Below are 24,791 nucleotides of genomic sequence, written 5' to 3'. Positions count from 1 at the left end.
CCTTGATTCGATTTAAATTTAACGTATTTGATGATCGGCATCGGAGTGAAGTACAACGCGCTTTTATTCTCGCGAGAAGTAGCATCAGTTTGACGTCGCTAACGAATCTCTATCTCGCGGCAGTCTTCACGCATAACTCAACGCAAAGTCAATGCGCAGTTCGCGCGTCCGATCGTATGCGATAATTCGCCATTATTTCCACGAAATTCGCCCTTGATTGTAACCGGTGTTGATATCTAGTGATAGCGATTCGACGACATGTTAGGCGCACGGTGAAATAACTTCGCGTGTCGTCCAAATCGCACGGTGAACTTTTCGAAGACGCGGGCGCGCGCACCCTGCTCCGATTCGCAATTTCGGCGACGCGCGGCACTACTTTCGCTGGCGGACGTTGATTCGACGCGGCGGTGGCGCGGTCGGTCGCGGATCCCCCATGGTGGAACGTGGATGCTGTGCGCGGTGGTTCGTGTTCCGTACACGCGCGAATACGCACGACGATACGGCCGTGCCCGTCAACGACGACAACCACAGATCACAGTGACGCGAACGCGTGTGTGTGTTGTGTGCCGCATCTCGTACCTGGCGTTCTCTCTCTCTCTCGTGTCGTTTCCGCGAGTGACAGCCGTTCGTTCGCTCGATCGTCGTTCGTTTCGACGAGACGAGCGAGATGCGCCCTATCGACAGTGGCCCGTGTTGTGTTATGCGCGCCGATGATTGCGACACGCGAACAACCAGTTGGTCGAAATGGTCGATCGCGACTGGTTGGTAAACAAATCTCGCGAAGCGGTGAGTAGAGGTGAATACGCGCGGAGCGACGAGAGGAATGACAATACTAAACGACCGCACGATCGAGTACGAAACCAAGTATCTCTTCTCGTGACGCGTAAGGAGCATAAATTCAAACGACTAAAATCGTAGGGAAGAGGAGATAGCGATCAGCGAGTATATTGTTCGCGTCGAGTGTCGCCATAGTTATAAACGTAGCGCGTCTTTCCGCATATTTACAGACTCGCCGCGTGACGTTGCGGGTGTCGCACGACTTATACGTTTATATGTACGTGTGCGTTGTAACGTGTCGCGTACGCGCTACGCGGAGTGTCTTTCGCGCGCGAGTGGCGCATTTTTCGTAGCGCGTATTTAATCCCACTATTACCAACTTCATTCGCTCGCACGTGACTCGATGGACTGATCCGCGCGTGACGCGAGCATAAAACTTTGGCGCGGCGCCGCCGCTGGTCCTTTAAATCGCCCGGGGCGATCTTCTCTCCCTCCTCTCTGCCCCCCTCTCCCCTCCCCCCCCTCCCCCATACTCCGACGCGCGTGTGTAATGGTGCCCCTCTGTGACCATTTAAATCCCACGAGGTCGACCGGTCGTCGGTTCATTTAAAGGGCCTATCATTGTGCAATCGTCACACACCGGACTCACGACTGTCGCTCTCTCTTTTTCCGTCGCTATCTCCCTCGCATTCTCACCTCGATGTCGTCGTCGTCGTCTTTGTCGATGTTTTACGAGCGTTCTTACGATATCGCGAGCAGTCACGCGCGCGAGATGATAAACTCCCCGCGCGGAGATTCACGGCGCGACGCTTGACTGGTGTTTTTGGCAACGATCACCGGAACTTATCCTCGCGCGCATCCCGTCCTTGTGCGTGCTTCGAGTTCTGCCGCAGCCTCGGCACCCCGAAGAATTATGTAACGCCTGCCGAGGAGCCGCCGACCACTGAACCCGCCCGCCCGGCTCGGAATGCGGGATTCCTTCGCAGTTTTTGGCGAGACGTGTTTGGCTTCGTGAGTATCAGTCTTTGTTTCCCTCTCTTGGCCGCTGTTAGCGCCGGCGCGTCCGCGCTGGATCCCACTGTGGATTCTGCTCTCCTCCCCGCGCCGGAGCTGACTGCATTTTATTCGAAATTAATCTTTAGATACCGAGCATATATATACTTTATTTTTGTATTATCTCCGATAAAATATTTTACGTGACGAATATTATTTTTTTCAATGCCCAAAACATATATGTTTCTTAATTTAATAATAAAAAAAATGATTTATATGTTGGAAGTGTTAGAATTATATTAAATTATTAAAACTTTTTTAAGTATTTATAAAATGTGACGAAGATACAAGACATGAAGTAATCCTATTGCTCTATAATTTGTGCTTGGTATTAAGAATTAATTTTGGAGTGAAAAGGGAGAAAATTATTTATTTGAAGATTAAAAATAAATAAATAAATGGTCGAGAAAATGATGTCTACACTTAAATAATGTGATTTTTTTAATTAAAAAGTATTGCATATTTCTTTTAGAAAAACAATTTAAAGTATAATTGTAAGTTTTTTTATTTATTATTTATTCATGTTTTTATCATTTTTCTTTAACGAGGATATTTAATATCTTGAAACAATTTTTCTCATTAAAATTCTAAGCATTTTAAATATAAATTAATATTCTCTGTGCCATATAAAAATGTAAATAAATTAACGCGTTCTCATATATTTGATGCAAATTATAAATTAACACGCATTAGCAAAATATTAGAAATATCAAGAGCTAATCAATGATTCATTTTCTCGACCGTGCGTCATAAAGTGATTTTTAATGAATTCGTAATTGTTGACGTGATACGCGTAGTTGGCGTTGCTCTTGGCAAAATTTCGATAAAACGAGCGGAATTTTAGTACATGCATCTTTGCGTGCACGTAGACTATAACTAGTTTTACGAGAGACATAGATATTTCCTCGCTGTTCGCTGTTCGTATATCTATTTGCGAATAATCACCGTGTATAATACCTTTGCTCTTTTCGACATTTTTCACCTTGAGCAACGTCGCGTAACAACAATAACAATCAAAAACTCGACGTCTAGTGTACTTTGACACTATATTGCATGTGCGATTCGAGAAAAATAAAGTAAAAACTATAAGTGCGAAAGTTCGCAGTAATTTAACGTTAACTTTTTACGAGCGATTAATTACATTCTAATTACACAAACATATATTTTTTCCTTGTTTGTATCACATAAACGTATCTATGAATTATTGAGAGCATTATTAAATATTTTCGAATTATTTTACATTTCGTTGTTACAGTTTAGAAATATCTCTTGAACTGCGATTGAATTAGTATTTGCCCTTTAGTATTAATTATCATTTCTAATTCTTAAGTGCGATAATAATTAATTGCAATATATCATATGTTTTTTTTTCTTTTTTTTTAAATAGATACGTCATCGAATATAAGAAACTTATTTTTCGTGAGAATAACATTTTAAACATTTAATCATGTCTAATGTAGCTTACTTGTGTTATTTTTTTTACAAGGCTCCTACCTAAAATTATTTATTGATTAAGAAAAGTGTGACAACTTATATTACCTACGAATAGCATTAATTATTTATTTGAATATTTCAATCCTAAGTTATTTTCAATCAAATCATTCAATTATAAACCACGTATGTATGTGTATTATGATCACGTATATGCGCTTCGCGATGTATTATTTTTTATCTTATCTCACAAGCGCGCTGCAATTATTATTGAACGAAGCCACTTTAATGCCGTAAATGAGAGCGGCTTTTTGCGCACCAATAAAAAGATATCCATGTCAGCGTAGTTACGGTCGCTTGTGAGATTGCTTTTGTAATTACGATCACGTTAAAATCCGCGAGAGCTCGCCGAGTTGTGCCAAATGTTGTGCCTAATAGATTCCCGTTGCCAAGGAGTACCAGCCAGCTGTGATATCAATTTATTAATCTGACTTCTCTCTGTGAGAAACGAGGTCAGAGCCCGATTCGCGTGTTTTTCCAAGTGACAATTGGTTAATCATATGGCAAAATTTCCTAGTTAGATACGTAACTAAATTTAATGTGTAGTAATTAATTGATAGATTATATCGGTGTATATTATTGATTTTATCGAAACTAAATAAATTTTTTTTTTTTACGACCGTTGCGTGGACGGCGATTCGAAATATAATGCGAATCGATCTCTATAGCACTCGCGCAGGAAACCGATCCGTGAGTTATTACATTGGCATTTCCCCCCCCCCGCGCTATTTATAGCTAGTGATATTTGTTTATATTTGTCCTATAAAATACGGCGCGATGGTGAAAGCTCTATCGGCAGTCGACGCACGATGCATAGTCGTAATGAAAAGCCGTGCGCCATTAGTCCGCGTGTCGCGGCCGGAAATGGATGGCTATTTTTATTTATTTATTTTTTTTTTCCCCACGAAAATCGCATGACGGTGCTGCTCGTCATGTGCATGTGCAGCGTTTCTGATATCGTCTCTGAACGACTGCATGTAAAATGCTGCCATTCTCGTTCTCGCGACGTGCATTTCGTGCAAGTGAGCGCCATGAAATTGAACGCGTGCCACGTGTAATGTATCATCTTTCCGTTATATTGTCCATTAGAAATTTAATCTACATATATCTTAAATATTGATTCAATCCCGCGGTGGTACATCACATATGAAGAGAAATAAATATTGTTTAAATAAGTTTTAAGATATTTTTGACGAAATAAAATTAAAATGACGTAATTAATTGTTAGACAAGTTGTAGTACATAATCCAATCTCGGAGAAATCAATTCTTTTCAATTAAATGTCCAATAACTTTGAAAACTTGAAACAAAGAAACAATTTTTCATCATACAATCTCACTATAAATGTGAAATCATCATTCTTATTATTTTACTACGTACATAACATATTTTCACAAACAGAGCAAGCAGTTTTCTTCTTGACGAATTTAAAGTTTCGTCCTTGGCTTTTTTTCTCCCCTCTCTCTTTTGCGTTCTGATCCTCTAACCGAAAACATCGAAATCGCCAACACGCGCGGCAGAAAATCGAGATATCGATGTGGTCGGAGCTAGTAATTACTCGCGCGCTTAATTACTCTGCCAAGTTTCTTACGTTCGAGTGTAGGGCGCGCGTTTGCGTTTTATTCTCGGGAACTTGGAAAAAGTATTCTTTCTGCACATCCAAATGCTTTTCCGCGCGCTTCGATCCTTTCACTTACGAACTCATCAATCTCACCGGCTTGTGCTTTTCCGACGCGTGGCCACGATCTCTCATTTCCAATCGTCTTATTCCGTCTTATTCTTCTTCTCCCGCGACTGTTTCACTCGCGTTATGTAAGCCTGCATATCGTACCTCATATATATCTCGTATTACCGCAGAATTCATTGACATTCGTCGGTAAATATATTCATTTTTTTATATTCACGTATACAGAGACTTATATCCGAGGTCTCATTTTAAATTATATTGTCTAAGCCATTTTCATAGTGTTATAAAATTTTACTTATAATTTCTTGAATATATTTTCTCTAAATACAACTTAATGTAATAAATTAAAATTTTGGAGAAAGGTACAAATTGTATACATTTTTTTTAAAACAGTTTTATTATAATAAATTTAAATATTATATATCGAAAGTAGTTTATTCACATGCGTTCACTTGTATACTATTTTATACAGCATTGTATAAATATTTTGAGGGATAAAATAGTTCTCTTTCATAGAAACGTTGGAGTTTGATGAAATTTCATGTTTGCAATATTTTGTTTGACGTGTTGCTATTACCATGTGATTTCCGCTAAATGCGAGTGCGTGTTTATAAATGGTTTAATAATGTTACTGACTTCATGAGCCGTTATAGTTAAATATTATTGCTCGTTGAAACTATTAATGTAGCAAATCTTAATATTGATTTCAGTACTATTTGCAAGATTCGTAGATTTTCTATTTTTTTTTTTTTTTGCTTTCATAATTATTTGATAACATAAGTAATATTTAAATTAATTTATCTTTCTTGAACGTTTAAGAAAATAATTTTTAATTTAATTTATATATTTATTAATCAATATATTTAAATCGCTAAGGATATATATCTTACCTATATACGATTATTATCTAACACGGATCGATGTATAAAAATGTGCGCTCTAATAAGCATCCAATAATGATACAGCTATGTATCGTATTTTTGTGCATATCGATCGGGCTGTTAACTCGCAATTAATGTCGCGCGTTCGTATCGTGGAATTTTCCACATTTCCCGAGAGACTTTAATTTTGCGGTGACTGTTCGCGTCGTACTTCCCTTCCACTGTGCATGATTAAGTTTCCCGCATATACACGTGTAACCTCATTTTTAGATTATACATTAGATTGAATTTATACCCACAGTTTGTACTTTTAGATTTTTATATAAATTTTTTGATATCTCAAATATGCTTCGTAAAACTTTTCGTAGAATCGAAAATCCATAAATCTTTTTCTTTAGTTTGCGTCTGGCAAAAATAAACGATAGCGTATATATAATACAATAATATAGTAGCTGTATATAGATTTATGCAGCATTCTTGTATGCGCGTCCTCGAAAAATTACATTAATATTGCATGTCATTCGGGATTTTATCGGATATTATATTTATAACTGGCTGCCGCGCGCCTATTTCTTCCATGAGGTAATTGGATGTCTATATCTTCGGAAAAGTTCGCGGTCCATTCGTAAATCAATATATTTCGTGTTTGTGACAGGTGCCGGCTCGTCTATGTAAATTTGTCATGTCCGTCTAAAGCTCCAAAAATAAACTCCTTCCATTACTCTGTTTCGGCCTCGACTTATATCGTAATCCTTTAACTCGATACTCGTATCGCATTTCTTTAATTAGAGAGCATTCATCGAGATCAAAGTGTATGTCAATTAAAGTTTTTAAAAATATAAATGATTAACTTGGAAAGAATTATATCATAACGGAGAAGAAAATATTTAAGGGGACATATCCATTTGAACTCTCGAAGAATAAGTACATTTTTTAGATTTCTTTAGCGCCACAACTTGATAAAAACTTTTTATTTTTTTATAATATTAATACAATATTATCAAACACTCAAATAAAAATTTTCAGCTTAAAGGAAATAAATTTTTTTAAAGTTATGCGATAATTTGCAGATTTATATTTCCATGCACGATGCGCATGAAAATTCGTGCTACGTTAAACGGATTGACTTCAAATTTTGCATGCGAATTTTTATAAGAATAAGCTTCCGCATTTGCTAACAAAGCCTTTTTTTAAATCCGACTTCCCATTTTTTTGTTATAAACAAAAAAAATGGAACTTTCGAAAAAAAAGTGAAACTTTTTTTTTAACACGTTGCCATTTTTCTATTTTTTAAAATTTTGAAAAACGCTTGAATAGCAGATGGTTATTAATATGTTTAATAAAAAGAATTTTGATATTAGATATGATAAACGAACGTTTTAATTTAAAAAAATTTGAAAATTTTTATTTAATTAGTTAGTCACATTATATTAATATTACAAAAAAATTGTAAATTTTTATCAAGTCGTTGCGCTGCAAAAAAATCCAGAAAATGTACTTATTTTTTTAGGTGTGCCCTTTTAAGTAATTTCTTTCTTGGAAGAAGAAAATATTTTATAGCAGTATTTTTTTTAATAGCTATATCAGATGTCGTAACAAAATTATCGTATAATACAGTCATCTGAGTGAGAGATAACTCTGCTATTAATATTTATTAATAATTAACGAAACAAATGCGAGATAACTGTTATCATTAAATTTCTATGTCTACACTTTTTATTCATGTAAGAACATTAGTGATTATATTTTTCGCTTCTTTTAATTGATTTTATATTTTTATCACATTGATAATAACCCGATGCAAATTTATAATTACGCTATTAACAATTTCGATATAATTTCGATATAATTTTGTTACGATTAGGTGTATTTGAAATGACGTAGAAAGCTTTATCGTTCGTTTTTGGTCGGCTAACTTTTCCTGATCTTACGATATTAGGTCTATTTGTAAAATTCGGTGTCAACTGGAGCCTATACCGAATTTCGTTTTGCGCAGACGATTCGAATAAAGGACCCTGACCGCAGAATGCTAACTATATTGTATGCACAAACCCTCGAGAACAGGCGAGCGGTACAAGTATGATTACGTCCGTTGGCGAGTTCGTATTTGCTGCGAACCTACGCAAATGCATACGCAAACGCTTCGTAATTTCAGGTCAGTTATCATTTTCCCCAGTTCCAATTTAATTACAATAGGAGCTCCGTTACAAAACGGAATGCCATCGTTAACGTACGACGATGCCTGCGGTTACACGTGCACATATATGTACACACACAAGTATAAGTGAATATAATGCAAAATAATTCGAGCGTGAATACAATTTTTTTTTTTCTTTTTTAATTGAGATTTTGTTTTGATGCTAGTAATTCATGTAAAATGATATCATATGATATTAATATAATCGTGCAATATAATGCACATGTAATGGCACAACGTAATATTCTACTTTTGTGTGTGCGAATATATAACTCGTAATTTTTTTAAATTTAAATATTTTATCATGAGAGAATATTAATATAATGAATATAATAATATTAATAAAATATAATAATATTAATAAAAAGAGTATAAATAATTTTATATATAATATTAAGGTATAATCGATAATGCGTGTATCCATGTGCATGATAGCGGATAAAAACAGATTAAGTCGCTGATTTTTCATCGATGAACGTGTAGGCTTTTTTACGCATCGCTACGCTACGCCTGTATATCGGTCGTAATAGTATAACGTTAACATCAGTTATTATCGACGAGTAAACGTGCTGGGGGCAATATTTAACGCCAAATTATTTTAACGCGGCGCGTGCAACGTAGCGTGTTACAATGCGAAAATAGCTGCCTTATATATATATATATATATATTCCGCTGTGTTTCCATTGTGAAAAGAATCGAAAGCGTAATGCAAAAGCGGAATGGAAAAAAGTCGACAACGAAATTTCGTACGCATGCTTCGCCTTAGCGTTCAAATACGTTCTGTACTTCGTTTCTGCACTTTTTGTTTAACTGATCTAGAAAATGCCACAACAAGATGAACTGAACACGTGGAATATTATCGGCTTTCGCGCCCGTTTTCTAATTTCGATTTTTTGTATTCTTGAATCGTCGCGGAAATTATTTTATATACTCCGTGCAATGTACGATCGTGTTCGGCGACACACGCACACATCGCAACGAACGAAATTAATGTTGCCCATCTTGTTTTTTTTTAATTTTCGGTTTAACCCACGTCAGTAGGCAGACACGCACGCACGCACGCACGCACGCACGCACGCAGAAAACTACGTGTGTCGCGCGGTAGATTCACGCTCTGGCGGCGACGCGGACGTGGAGTAATTGCAATTAAAATTTGTTCCGCGAAATTGTTTATCCGCGCTCCGCATACGAGTGACGAGAGCGCTTTTATCCGGCGCTTGTTTTACTTTTATCGCAATTTCCCGGCGAATCAAAAGTTGCCATTAGAATCTCCGATTCTCTCCCCCCTCCCCCCTCCCCCCGCCCTACCCCTTTTCTCTCGAACGTAATTAATGATTCGCGTTCAATAACAACAATTGAATGATTTGCGATCTGTCGCGATCAAACAGATTACTGTAGATCAAAATGTCAAGTTGCTTTTGATGTATTGTAATTGTAATTTTTCTTCATATTATAGAATGTATGTATAACTTTTATATTGTTCAAAATTTATTCTAGAGACAATTTATTTGTAAAAGTAAAGCAAGTATTGCAAAGAAAAGAATATAAATTAATAGTTTTTATATTTGTGAGATAAGATCGGTTCCATTTTAATGCTATTTAATACTAGATTAATTATATATATATATATATATATCTTTTTTTGCTTTCTATACCACAAAAAAAATTTATATTATTTAGAAAGAAAGAAGGCAAATCTCTACACTTGTATGTAATGTAACTTGTTGATGCAAGATTTAAAAATTTTATAAATCGGAAAACGATTTTTGTAATATTATTTGATTCGTATTATATTATGTGATGAACCGCGTGTGTATAGAATATTGTATAAATGTTTTAACCAGCGTCAATCGTGTGTTAAACAAGAAAATTTCTTTTCTCTGATACTGCTACTAGCTTTGTCTGAATCTTTAAAAATCATAATCCGTACATTATGACTGAAACTTAAACATCCATGACATGTTGCGAAGCAAATTCGAGTTCCGTGCCGATTATCGGTAATATTTCCGGTACACCCGGCTGTTAATAATGCTTCCATTATTAATGAACGAACTCGCGGCCGGTGTTAACGGCCCACCAGAATACAGCGCAATACGTCACGAGACCCGATAATGCACCGCGCGAGACAGGTGACGTGTAATTGTAAACTCGATCAAAAAGGCCGTGGCTGCCAATGCGATCGGCCAACGCCGCATTTGCCGCGTGTTTGGCCGCGTCATATACGCGCTTGTATTAATCTACGTACGTCCGTCATGCGCAGGTATCATTCGGTGAGACTTTTCCAAATGTGTTTGATCATTAAAAATGCTGTTGACAGAAAACTCGCCCTGATTCCGGATTTATATTTCGACGCCCGAAATATCTCGCGAAATACGAGCGATGCGTGATTTCCATTTTAACAAATAAAAATAAGCTCGCGTCATGCAAACCCGGATTTCGTTACATATTTATTAATACGAGAAATTCATTTCGGCGGAAGCTCGTGATTCTTTTGAAAACGGGCATATAAACATTTCAGTTATATCGTATTCGCAAATGCCTTCGGCGCAAATATGAAAATATAACGTGTTTCGAGAAGTGGAAAATAAATATCTTCTTATCATGCATAACGCGCAAAACTGTTGTGATAAAGCTTCTGTTTCTTTGATATCATGATCAATAATTTTTAGCGGTTAAGCACACAACATGTTAAAGGTATCCACAAAGATGTTGAACTCGCTAGTCCTATAATCGATTGCTATAAAATGTTACGCTCGGCTCGGCATTACTTTCGTGTGTGAACAGAAACAGAAAATTTTTCAAAAATATAATATCGATGTATAGTTAATAAATTGTAATTAGATCATGGATAACATTTTATAATTATACAAATTTGTTTGTACATAGATATCGTTTGTAGAATATAGCATAAAATATTCTACAAAAATAAACGATATTAATGGTATAAAATTTTAATTAGTTCAATTTTTTCCTTCCTCTGGTAGAAATTACATCTGCATTGTTATGTGTTATTGAATTTTTGTATTTACTTTTCACATTCAGATTTTAATTTTATTTCCGAAATATGGGATATTATACATATACTAAATATTTCTTTCATTTTATTCTCTCGTACAAAATATTATCGTTTGATTATTTTATATAGTATTCTCTAGTTAATTCGGATAATCGAGATCCCGTATTTCGTTTATATAACATTTTTAGCGCGTAACGCGACAAATTCGCGGAACAAGAAATATATAGCGGCGCGTATTAAAATATCTTTCAACGAGCGATAACCTTGCATCCGCGTGCGCAGCATCCCGTCTCATAACCAACCCGAAATGTAAAGAACGATACGAACGATGGTGGGGCACAGGCGCGAGCGACAAGATTTATAAGGCTCTCACGGGCCGCCATAAAGCTTGAGAATTCTATTTATTTCGCGCACGCGGGGCCAAATGTGGGCCGGACGCGCGATGAGATAAATTTACGATCCTTTTTAGGCATCAAATCTGGCGGGTCGGCAAAGTTTGGCCTGCAGCCAAGCCGGAGGCTTCGGCCACTGCGAGCTTAATACACTAACACGCGAGCGCGGCATTATAAGGATATTTAATTTGTGCTTCGTAGCCGTTATATTTCACTCGGTGTTGATGGAATGGCTTGCTCTCTCTCTCTCTCTCTCGATTTTCCGTTTTCTACGCACCCTAGACATGATTTACCGTGATCTTTATCACAAACTGACTTCAAAATGCGCGTCGATTTTTTTATTATTTTATTTTGTTTTATTTTTTTCATTTTTCCCCTTCTCGCAGCTTATTACGTTTGCTTCTTTTGGATTTTCTCTGGACAATTCTTTTTTATCCCCGCATGCCTGTATTCTCTATATCATACATATACATGATATGATCCGTTTTTCATTTAGCGAGGATTAATATATCATACGTTATCAGATTATGAGATACATCTGTATTTGCGTTCAAAGTTTAAATATTTTTTAAATGATTCAGGAATTTTTCATATTTTGATAGAGATTAAGGAATATGACTACTAAATTTTTGTTTTGCAATTGGTCAAAGATAGAACTCACACTTTTGGCAAATATTATACAAAATCGCAGAGTTTTTCAACGCAGTAATTAATGTTTCCGAAGGATTGAAAATTTGCGATGTTAAGAATCTCAGTACGAATGAATGTTTGACTGCGAGCAGACAATCGTGCTGTTTGCTTCCGCGATTATCTGTGATAATAATTAACGATGCGTATTTTAATAAATCGTCATTATTGTTATTGCGTCGCGATAATCAAGAGGGATCATTATGGAACGCAATCCGGTTATAATAATAAAAGAGAGCGCGCGTAATAATAACGAGAATAACAAAATAGGACACGTATACGCGGATTACACATGTAAATATTATTTCTCAATTATTTTCGCGCAAATTGACCTATATCTCGAGATAAACAAGTGAGATTGTTTTCTCGTACGTCAAAAAATTTTTGTACGCTGTTTTCAAATATAAAAAAAAAAAAACAAACTTGTATGCATCATTCAAAAGCTTCAAGATTACCATCGAGTATTCTCAACTAAACTCGTACTTTGATTGAAGGGTTAATTCTTTATATTTTTAACGATCCGTTTGATAGATTTATTTTTAATGGCACGTGATAAATAAATATATGTATAAATACTTGTAATCTGTCATTTATAGATATAGTATGTACGGCTGGAAAATGCGTAAAATAGACAGGTGGCTATTCGATTGCATTCGGTGAAAGAAATGGTGAGGAGGGGCGGGGAGGGAGGGTGGGGTCAGAGTGGCGCGTCGCAGATTTAAAGCGCGTCGTATTAAAATTTCACGCCACCAACATGTCGGGGACGACTACTAATTTTGCGCCGGTGCAGAGCGGGCGGCGCGGGATTCATTAGTACCAGTAATTTCATTCCGTACTGTAATCCGCGCGTGATTCACCTCGTGCGTACGTACCTACGTATGCGCTATGCGCGCGCCATTATTCTGTTACATAGCTTTGTAAAGATTTCTCTCTCTCTCTCTGTCTCTTCCCCTCTCTCCCTTTCCTTCTCTGTTGTTATTCTCACGGGCGAGTGCGAAGAGATGTTTGTATGCCGGTGCCCATCCCTAAATAAGCGCCTCTTTTATTTTCTGCTCTTGTGCAAGATTATTATTCCGCCGTCATACAGTGCATACACACACACACACACACACACGCGCGGGCATGCATACATATAGGTGTAAGCTTAAATAGCCATTGTTGTGTGAACCGAAAGGTCGCGGTTGTCGATCGATCGAGAGACATGCACTTTCATCTTGTAATAATGATGGACCACAAGCGTCTCTATATGCGCAATCCCTTGTTACGACATTGTTGCTCTTTCTTTTATGAAGTAACCGACATGTTCTGTATAGGATCTTTATCGAACCTGTTAAAGATGATTAAATTGCTTCTTTTTTAGATCACATGTGTTTTATTTCCTATTGGGTACAATTATTTTGATCTTGTAATCAATAAAGTTTGGAAAAATACACTTTCGCAATTTTTTAATCATGCTTACAGGAATCAACCTATAATAATAATAACTATAATAATGACACTGTAATTAGTATACTGCAAATACATATTAACTTGTTCATCGATATATATATGTTTTCTATTCGTCGTTTTTTAAATATAGAACGGTTATGAATAAGCAGCGTTATCGGTTCTGAACGACGACCGTGAAAGTATTTTAGCGCAAAAGAAAAACGTAAGAATATCGAGACTGAGAGTGATTCAACAAGGATCGCGTGTGCATGAGTTATGAGGAAGATGTAGAGAACGTGAAAGTCTTGAAAGTTACGGCGCATTTCACCTTCTTTACCACGCCAAGACGTGCGTTGATTAGATTTGCTTCATCGATTGATATAATGTTAATAAACCTGTTTTCAGGTGTTGCTTATATTTAATAGACGCAATGATATGTTACGAAAACTTTTACGTGAAAACCCATCAACGATTCGAATAACTCGTGGATTATCAGTCAATCGATAAGTAGCTAAAATTCTTAGTTTTAATCTTTTTTTTTATTATTGCGTGGGTATTTGTTCTTTTTTACGACGGAAATAAAAACTTGGATTATCGGAAAGAAAATTTCAATGGAAATAATTTAAGTTGCGAAGCACAAAAAAATATTATTTGTAAACTAGATATATGTATATAAAAAAAAAAAAAAATTATTGCCGGAATAGTTTTTTTTTTTGCTCTGTAGTTTAAATATCCTATTTTAACAAAAATGCTAATTGATTTCTTTTAACATGATCTATATTTTATACGTACAAGGTTTTTTTTTCCTCATACCCTGTCTTTATATGAACGCGTTTGTAAAAGGAGCTTTTATTTCTTTTTTCACAAGCGCCAGTGAAAGCGACAAACTTCGGTTTTTGCGCTAGCATTGAAATGAAAATGTGACGTAGTGTTCGAGTGAGAAAGAGGCTTAATAATATGCGAAAAGTACCGACCCAATAGTAGCTTTCGCGGCTTTCGCGTAATAATGTGAGTAATCTATAAAAGCAACATGGCCGCGCGTGAAAAAGTAGGACGTCGAACGGCTGGAAGTATCGATCACCGAAGAGCGATAATGACTGACGATGGATTTGAAAGCGGAAGACCTTTTCAAACGACTTTCGTTTTCTGTGCTCCGATCCGTGATTATTCCCGCATCATTTATTCTGGCTCCTCGCGCCACAAAAGCAGCTTTGCCTTTAATCTTCATTGTAGACAATCTTGTCGCAATTATTCTTTTGTATATTAATATCAATTGTTCTTCATAGATATTATATACCTTATATTATATTTTTTACATGGCCATTATCATTTATAAAAAAATATCTGTATAGGGACATGAATACAACTGACATTATTAATCAATATATTTGATTTATTTTCCATTTTCTTTATGTTTCATAAATTAATAAATTAATAAATTTCATAAATTTTCATCGAACTTTATAAAAAAAAAAAATCTTATAGAAAATATATTTAACACACTAGATTCTTGAAATCTATAGTTTCACGAACAAATATCTATATTAATGAATGAAAAGTCGTATCCTATTTATATAAAACTTAGCATTAAATCAATGAAAAAAACGGTATGTTTATGTATCGATCGATGACTTTAGAATTTTTATAATCAAAGAGATAGGTTCACGGAGAGAAACGCGGAGACAAGATCGATCACAAAGAAGAGATGCTATGCGCAAGAGAAGCGAAAAAGTAAAGAGATTGCCACGTAAAAGTTTTACGAGCCGTCGCGGCATTGCCTCGTTGCATCTGTTCGCGCTTTTATTCGACTGTATACGCTGTATCCGGATTCGTCTACGTTTCGAAACTTACGTCTCGCGTGTAAATTAACTTCCAAATCGTAAAAGAAAACGGGCACAATGACATCGTTGCTGGTTTGTTCCCTTCACCGATCTCCCTCTTTTTCCTCTTATCCGCGCTCCCTCTTCCTTTTAATGACGCCACTTTTTTCCGTAAGATCGAAGTTTATGGGACGACAGCCTTCCTTGGACGTATACGACAGATAAGATCTAATTTAATGAATTTACTGAGCTCATCATAGGAATTGCATAATTTCAGTAATTCACCGCTTTTTATTTGTATAACATTAGTAAACATATATTATTGCCAAATATATTATAGCTGCGAGCATACTTTACAAAACTTAGAGAATATATATAATCTTTTCTGTATAAATTACTTATTTTCCTACATTTATAATATATAAACAACTAATATAATTTTATAATTATTCTTTGTATTTGACAAAACTCCACATGTAAAGCTCTTTAAGAAAAATGATAGAGATATGTCTTTTATATAAACTTGCGAAAATAATTTCTTTAAGAATAGAGATTCTTTTTTTTTTGTTCGTAGACAGGAATAAGAGTTGTTTCTCATTTTTTCCCTACGCACAGCAAGTTTAGTAAGTGCGATGGCAAACGAATCGGCTATCGGATATAAATTTCAGTCGCCTGGTTGCCTTCACGTGTGTTTTGTCTGCGGCCATACGGCACGGGGGACGCGCGGTGTAGAGCGATTGTTATTAATTCTGTCTCCAGGGTACCACTAATATTCATTTGGCTGGCGGATAGGGACGTAGCAAGAGCCGCCGATACCACTCGAGTCCCCGGAAAACGGAGTATCTACATCGGGCGAATAACTCAATATCGACGTCGGTTGATCCCGTTGGGACGAGACCCGCGACCGCTTCCGCGCGTATTTCCTCTATTTTTTTCCCCATTCTCACTCTTTTCGCAAATGTAGCATCAAATGCATAACGCGCACTTTTAAATTCAACCCGTTGACGATTATTACTGTCTAAAGTATGATTTGAGTCGAAAACGCGTAAATTTTATCAACTTTTTGAGAAAAGAAATTTTTGCAAAAAAACTTTTTAAAAAAAACTATTTAATAAACGAGAAAAAAGATTTATTTATATCGTTAAATCCTTATTTGTTCTGATTTCATTTGAATATATTTCGAAAATTCGTGATAAAACTGTAGAAATTGATTCAGTTATTTCGTTGGATCAATTGTATGCATTGTCTTAATTAGGAGAATTGTCTCTTGCGTCACGTACGAAACAGTTGTAATTGACAATCGATATTTCCGGCATGCACGTCCAAGTTTAATTTCCTGCCGAGGATGTAGTTTGTTTTCACGCCGCAATCGCTCGAAACGCGCGTGATTCATGTCGTCTTTGTAACTAACGAGAGAAGTGCGAGTATCTCCCCGAACGCGGAATTGTTCCCGCTCTTGCGAAATCTCGCGTAATGTGGAATATGTTGCCGGTCTATTTCGCCGGAATAAGTTCCGTCAGGATGTGCTTTCGGTAAATAATTCTGCGCATCGGAAATCTCTATCGTACCATCTGTCGCGTCCGTATTTTTATCTTCGCATATTCTGTACCGTACACTCGAGAGATAATCTCTCTTGAATACGTAGCTCGAAGCAAGCGCGGCGATTTAAAACGATGAGAGAGAGAGAGAGAGAGAGAGAGAGAGAGAGAGAGGAAAGAAGAACAGGTTGAGGACTCTGTCCGAATCATTCTGCTCGTATTTTTCTTCGTGAAATACGTTTCGCGGCGAAGGATTTACCTGATGCCCCATCCCTCCCGTAGCGACGTACATAAACCTCGAGAAATTAATCCCCCAGGATAAGACAGTATGACGGAGCGAGCGTGGAGGCAAGATAGAAAAGGAAAACTCCTCTTCTATTTTCTTTTTCTTATACGCGCGCGAGAAGCAAGCCGATGTCTCGCGCTTGCTGAGCAACGATTAACCTAAAAAGTATACGACTCTCGCACTTTACTTTTCGCGCTTTTTTTTTTTTTTATTTATCTCTTTTCTCTGTCTCTGAATCTCTATCGTTCTTTTATATCACCTTTTATTTACTATCGCTCTTATCTACTTTTCATGCATTTGTATTCTTTGATAAAACGTATCATTTTTAAATATAAATCAGCTAATATTGGACATATCTCAAATATATATTAAATATAGTAAACGCGAACCTTATATAAAATGTATCAAGTACAGATTAGACAGTCTTTTCCAAGTTTGTAAGGAAATCAATATTAAGCATTACTGTATCTGACTGGTTGTTTCCAGATTTACTGTTTTTTTTATATGTAGTATAATATAAACAGAGAGAGAGAGAGAGAGAGAGAGAGAGAGAGAGACTATTGTTTTGAGAAATTGTCATTCATGTGTTTTCTCGTCTGGTCGTTTCCTCCGGCGATAAGAGGAAGCAATGTCAGCAAACCTATCCAACCCATCAGCTATTGAAACCGTTTGAATTCAGTTGCACCCCCGTATCCTCTCCCCCCTCGCTCCTATTCCTATCCTTCGCCGATTCTTCTTCCCACTTCCGATAGATATGTATACCTGCGGTCTACGCCATCTCCGATACAGCATCCCGCATTTCGAAGGGTGCAGCCACCTACCAGGTTGTATATTCGCGTATTTTTCGACCGACCAATAACATCCGGCTTTACTTCTTCGCCGCCGCCATTCCGTGGTACTTGGAAGTACGTTGTTACGAACAGGCGCGCGTTATATTTCCGCGCTTGCTTACCCGCACGATTCCCCATTCCGCAATTCTTTTTCTCGCTTTCTCATATATGCCGCGAGTCAGTGCCGCGGGATTTGTGAGAGTTTTACTTATCTCGCTATGAGACAAGGTACACATGTATGTGTGAGGCTGGAGATTTGGAGTGTACATTTTTCCTGGTGCAATCTGCGATAGGCCGCGCGAGAATTGCGAGCGAGAATTGCGACGGGGATGGCAGGTGTGAGGAGAAATGATGGAGAGAACTGTACGAAAATGCCGGAGATAAGAATCTCATCTCGTCAATCGCGATTCATCCGAGTCTCAATCTCGTGCATCTCGGTGGGCAGTCTGATCACATGTTCCGGTCGCGAGAAAGAATAAAGCGAACACTTAGATCCACCGTCGCCGAAGGATATTTGCGTTCGTGAAATCCCATCTTATACATATATTGCATAAGTGCACGGTAATCTTCGACTAGCTCGAGAGATTTCTCGTAATAGTAGAACGTTTGTCTGTTTCCTTCCGTGGTTTTTCTTAGTTACAGACGGCTTTGAAAAGAGCGAGATAAAGATTCACCATTTTTCACGTCGAATACGAATTACTTTTTGCTGTTTCCGCGAGATGCACGCTTTATTCTTCTTATTTCTCAACTCTCAAGTCTCGTCTGTTAATTAAAAAAAAAAAAAAAAACTAATATAATCTATAATAATATTCATTGTTTCTTGATATCGTATCGCACAATAAAATTATTACCTTTAACGATTTCACGATGATTCACATATCGAGAGGCACTTATTTCAATTACTACAATTCTCCTAATTATGTACAAGCTTATAAATTTCCATCTTCTTTCTCGCAATTATGTCGCTTGAGCAATCTCCTTCCAATTCGCCGTCCGTGTCAAAATCCACCTGCGCGCACGCGTGTATACCGTGTACCGTATTCGCGTGTACATGTGTTTCGAACAACTCCTCCTTTGTGCGTAGGGTCGGCAGCAGCGAGAATCTAAAGGGAATAATGAATCCACGTAGCGTCGTTGGTTCGCTCGTGCGCTCCACGAAGGTCTTTCGCCGCCATTGAACGTGGAAGGGAGAAAAGGGAGCCCAGAGAGAAGAAGCCTTAAGCTTTTCCCCGGCAGCGAGGAAACTTCGATAATCCTCGTCGTTTACGCTCACGTAGGTGCACGGCTCGCAGGCGTCCCTTTCCTTCTCTTCCTCTCCCCTCCTCCTCCTCCTCCTCCTCCTCCTTCTCCTTCTTCTTCCTTGCCGTCGTCGTCGTCGTCGTAATTGGGGGACAGGGCAGGGCCAGGTCGATAACGGGCCATGGAGGTTAAAACGCACGATAAAATCGCCGTTATTCACTGAAGCTCGGGGGCTGGCACACGATCTTTTGTATCCCGCTTTGATAAAAGTGGTATTTAATTCTTCGCATTCTCTTCCTCTCTTTATCTCTGGTGATTGCACATTAGTGTGATCATAAATCCACGGCGTTTCGATCGATTTGCTTTCACGTCGCTCTCGCGACTTTTCACATACGCCGGAAAGTGTGAATAATGCATAAGTTTATTATACGCCGAAATGTACGGTGGAAAGTGTACGTCCATAAATATTTAAGGTGTTTGCATTCAATGCAAAAGCTGACGTTACCGCGATTTGCTGTATCCGGCAGACTTCCGCTGTGAATAGATGTTTTTTTTTTTTTATTATTATTTTTTTTTTACATATTTTATATACGTTGACATTTTATGAGCGATCGTTTCGTTGTACATAGATTTATTGGAGAATGATACGGTAAAAATGAATATTAATTATGATAATAGATTTTCAAAATGTCTATATAAATAGAATTTCGATATATAATATCTGCTGTTAAATTTTATATATTTTATATATATATATATATATATATATATATATATATATATATACGTATACACACCACACATACACACATGTATATAAAATTTTTTGCGAAATGTATATGAAAACGCGAGAGAATTTCTTGCTATTTTAAGAGACGTATTCCTCCGTTCTGTTCTTTTTATAAATTCGAATATAAAATATAACAAAGAATTCACGAAGTTGTATTCTCGCGCTGGATCGTAGTATTGGAAGCAGACACGATACAGTGGAGCTTTAAAATTCACCCTGGCGACTTTAGCTACGTTCCGACGAAAGTTTTATAATCCCGCTTTCCTGCGACCACGTAGGTGAACTCATGTCGTTCCGGTCGAGGTATATAACTCGAGAAAGGGGTTGCACACGGTAAGGGGAGGAGAAGGGGTTAAGAGACGTTGAAGTTGTCACACGAGAGAGGATGAGGTTGGGCAAGAAAAATAAGAGCAAGACGGGGTCACGGAGCCGAATTACAGGATGCGGAAACGAACGGTGCGGCTGAACTTGTAATCAAGGAAAAGGCAAGAGAGTAAAGGGGACGTACTTTTGTAGATCAGTAGTTAGAAATAAAAGAGAAAGAAGGGAGAAGGTAAGATTTTTTTTTAAGAGAAAGAAAGAAAGAAAAATATATGTTTTTTTTTTACATCTCTTATCTTTCTACAAAGCATCTCCATTTCTACTCTATCGCTCTTTAATATCTTTAATCTATCAATCTTCTTTCGTATTATGAATTTTCATTTTTAGATTTATCGGCTCTTGCTTGAAATCTTTTTTTTTCTCAGGATGTATTAATTAAAAATTTATAGATCAATATACATGCGCAAATATAATCATCAATGATTTCTTTTGTAATAACTGATTGGGAAGATATTATTACATGATGAGGGAGAGAGATAGATTGTTTCGAGAATTACAGAATTAGATACGGTACATTCGGTTACTGAGGAAAGGTCGAGTTATACTTGTAAATCACACTTGACTAGGCACCAATCGCATAAACTTTCCGTGCAAGACAGCGGGAGAGCAAACCTGAGGCTGAGCACTCTCGGTTGGCGGGAATCGCTGAATCGAACAATTTCTCTGCGGGTGTTCGAAACGTGGAGAGTAAGCGCAGTAATCTGAGATCGCTTAAACGCTTTGCCGGTACGCAGTGTTACGATAATTGATTGCGCGGCTTCTGATTAGGGTTTCCGATCATTTGACACTGTTCTGTCTGCAATTTGCGAGATGATGCCTCTGCTCATCCTGCCTATCTAGCACTTGCATTCAGATAGAAAGAGAAAAATACACGATATCTAGATATTCTCTAACTGTGACGAAGACTGGGCATCATCATTTTCTATCATTTATTATCTTGCGAGCATATCTAATTTTTTTTTAATTTTTATACTTATATTATACGAATGCAAACATGGATTAGAAATTTTACATTTACAACTAAAATGAAAACATTAATCCTTTCGAAAATGTAATTTGTGTCATTGCATATAAAAGAAATCAATTGTTTAGAAAAAATATGTATGCGTGTGTATATAAACTCTTTTTATAATAATTTGCAAATATTTTTTCTCTTATATGTACAGTGTTAATTATCATTTTTTTTTTTTTATAAATACAAAAGCTACATCTCAAGAAATTGGAATTTAAATAGCCACTATTGTCTAGATCGGAGTATACTATAATAAATAGCATTGCCGGTAGTTTCAATAAATTCCCTCGACGTTTCATGCACATGCGTTCTCTAACGTGAAAGTGTATTTTGTTCGATGCGGAAAATGTATGCGTGAGGAAAGCGAGAGATATCTTCGTAATCCGTACACGTCCGGAAACTCGTAAGCGTTCGGAGCAAGTCGTCCAATTTTTCGGTACGGTCAAGTTGGCGAGAGGACTCCTTCAATTTCTGCTCGCTCCATCTTGCATCCTCATCGGGCGAATGCCCGTTTCCGAATCTACACTTTTTCTCTAAGCACTAGCAGCAGCACGAAATGCTCTGCGAGCGATCGTCACCGAGCCAGAAAATTCCGTGGATCGATCCCGCATACGGATTCAACTGCTCTCTTCCACAATCCTCTCCTCATCTCCTTTATTCTCTTTTATCCGCAATCTCTCTCATTCTTCTTCTTAGACCGCGCTTTGTTAAGGCACATTTCCCATTCATCGTAATGCACGATACGGATATATACTCACTCTCTCTTATCGGGACTATCTCACTTTCGCAATATCATTGGCTTCGCGTATTTTCCGTTTTCTCTCTTATTTTTTAATTCTCTTTTAATTGTGCATTTATTTCGTGTCGTGTCATTTATCCTGTAAACTCTTGATGATTACGTCAAAGCTGAAAACGAGATTTTAAATGACTTAATGTGTTCTTCTTACTTTCATTATTTTTTTACTATACTCTCTTTCTCTTTCTATTGCATGTGAACGACGGGAAAAGAATTTCGACATGATTATTTTCAAAATATCTTGTCTATTTGGATAATAATCCCTCTTCATCCTTTTTATTTCATCATCGTGTTAAGCAAAAGAAATTTATCGTTCGCTTGTTCGTCGTTGCGCTGTTGTTTACTTAAAAAACACCATGTTACGCATCGTGACCTCGTTTAGTACCAAGGAAGAACGAAGAGAGAATGCTAAGTGCAGCGTCTTAAAATTATCTCATGTGCTAGCGTAGTAAAGTGCGCGCGTTTCGAGTTCGTGCAGCGCGTTTAGAATTACAAGACTGTCACACTTCGTCATCTTATTCAAAACTGTGCTTGTCGTCGTAAGGTCGGTATTGTCCCATCACCTCGACATGTAACAGCACTGAGTTTCCATCCAGAGATGACTTTCGACGCATTATTCGACGTAAAACTTCATGACGGTATTTTAGATAACTATTGAATGAATAAATTATATCTCAGATATATATAAATCTATATATTGTGTGTGTGTGTGTGTGTGTGTGTGTGTGTGTGTATGTGTATCACTACGAATACGAACATTAAAAAATACTAAAATACAATGAAATATAAAATAAATGAAAGTTACAAATATTTTTCCACGATCAGTAGTGATATAACCATTTGTATGTTTTCCATCATATTTTTAATGACTATTTAATATTTGTAACATGCAACAGAGCGGAAAATTCGATGGAATCGAGAGGCGTGAATATCCGCTCGGCTATAAATGGTGTTAATGGTCAGAGAAATTTTCGATATTATTATCCTCACAACTGCTCTCATAATTTACTGAAAATTTCTGTTGATATTTAAAAGAATAATTTGCATCGAAAGCTAACTTGATTAAATTTATTGCTGATTTATTTTCATACGTTATATATGCGATGCAAGTTAGAACATTATATCTACATTTGTATTTTTGTTTAAGTAAGGAGTAATTACTTAATTGTTATATACATAGTTATGGATAAAAACACTTTTCTCTATTTTTATTATCGATGATTGTCATTTATTGATAATTTTCTCATCTTAATTTATTAATAGTTTCTCTCACAAGTAACATATTTTTTATTTAAATCTAGCAGCATATATAGGATAATTTAAAATCAAAATTGGTACGTAAAAGACAATTACATGACACAACAAATGATATAATTACTATATTTAAGAAGAAATTAAATTATTAATAAACTAACTTACTTGCACTAGTGATTTTTCATACTTTTTTAATACATGTACTTTGATGTATACGAAGTTTGACGGATATTAATCAAAGATGATATCGTGCCGAATTAATATTTTTTATCACTGCCGCGCGCAAACACCACACCCGGCGGTTTTTCGAGGGCCATTCGTGAGGCAATCGTCGAATCGTTTTGCGGAACTAACCGGAATATCGCGGGGCATACGCGTTTAATCGAATCGTAAATCCATTCCTCTCCTCCGTTCGCGCGGAACAGCTCGAAAATTGCATGCAAATGCAAAAATATTCCGGCGAATGCGCGCGCGCGCGCGCACCGTGATTTCTTATCGATTCTCGACGAGCGAGTTTTCTATCTCCTTTCCTCTCTAACCCTTCATCGTTCTCACGCTTTTCCATTTTCTAACTCTTTCAGCGTTTTCGACTACCCGTCTCTTTTTTTTCCTTTTTCTTTTTATTGCCCCGAGATGTTATAAGACAGGGTCGCGAAACAAAATTTTGATCACGTTATGGTTTATTTTCCTCTCTTCAATTGCGAACGAATTCTTCGAGATCTATGTGTATGTATGTGTCGATGACGTTCGGAAGTATCGGTTCGATGCGAATGTAGGTCAAACTTTACTACTGTCAGTCGGAAACTTTTCATCGAGTTGATAGAAATAGAGATGCAAAATATCGATTTGTGCTCGTATATGAAAATCATTTGTGTGATGACAATCAATTAAAAAAAGGAAGCTATTTAGGAACGGCAAAGTTGAAAAGTTTTTAAATAAAATAAAAGCGATTATATTTATAAGATATATTCAACTGAGTATTGCAACTATATCTGTTTTTTTGAAAGCGACTGCCAAGTATTTATTGTTTTTTAAAAATTATTGTTCTTTTGAAAATGATGAAAGGAGAAATGTAGTGAGCATGTTGGCATTTTGTTGTTGGCAATTGTTAGTCGTCAGCATGCCATAATTCGGCTAAAGTAGTTGTAAATATAGGGCACATGCTATTTGCATATAGAATATATGTGTACAATATAATTTGGCATCATTATATTCATTGTTGCCAATATTTTAAA

General features: G+C 36.9%; 1 protein-coding gene across 4 annotated transcripts in view; it reads left to right on the top strand.

The window, feature by feature from the left end:
- Positions 1-1,472: 1,472 nt before the first annotated feature.
- LOC126858489 (uncharacterized) overlaps positions 1,473-24,791 on the top strand; it is a 364,090-nt gene continuing 340,771 nt past the window's right edge. For all 4 annotated transcript variants that reach the window (XM_050608853.1, XM_050608851.1, XM_050608858.1 and 1 more), the window contains exon 1: positions 1,473-1,788. The gene's annotated coding sequence lies outside the window, so the exon portion shown is untranslated. The remainder of the gene's footprint in view (positions 1,789-24,791) is intronic.

Source organism: Cataglyphis hispanica, chromosome 25, assembly GCF_021464435.1.
Source record: "Cataglyphis hispanica isolate Lineage 1 chromosome 25, ULB_Chis1_1.0, whole genome shotgun sequence".
In the NCBI taxonomy this organism is placed as follows: Eukaryota; Metazoa; Arthropoda; class Insecta; order Hymenoptera; family Formicidae; genus Cataglyphis; species Cataglyphis hispanica.
Note: the sequence above shows the minus strand (reverse complement) of the source record. Positions and strands in the feature narration are given on the sequence as shown.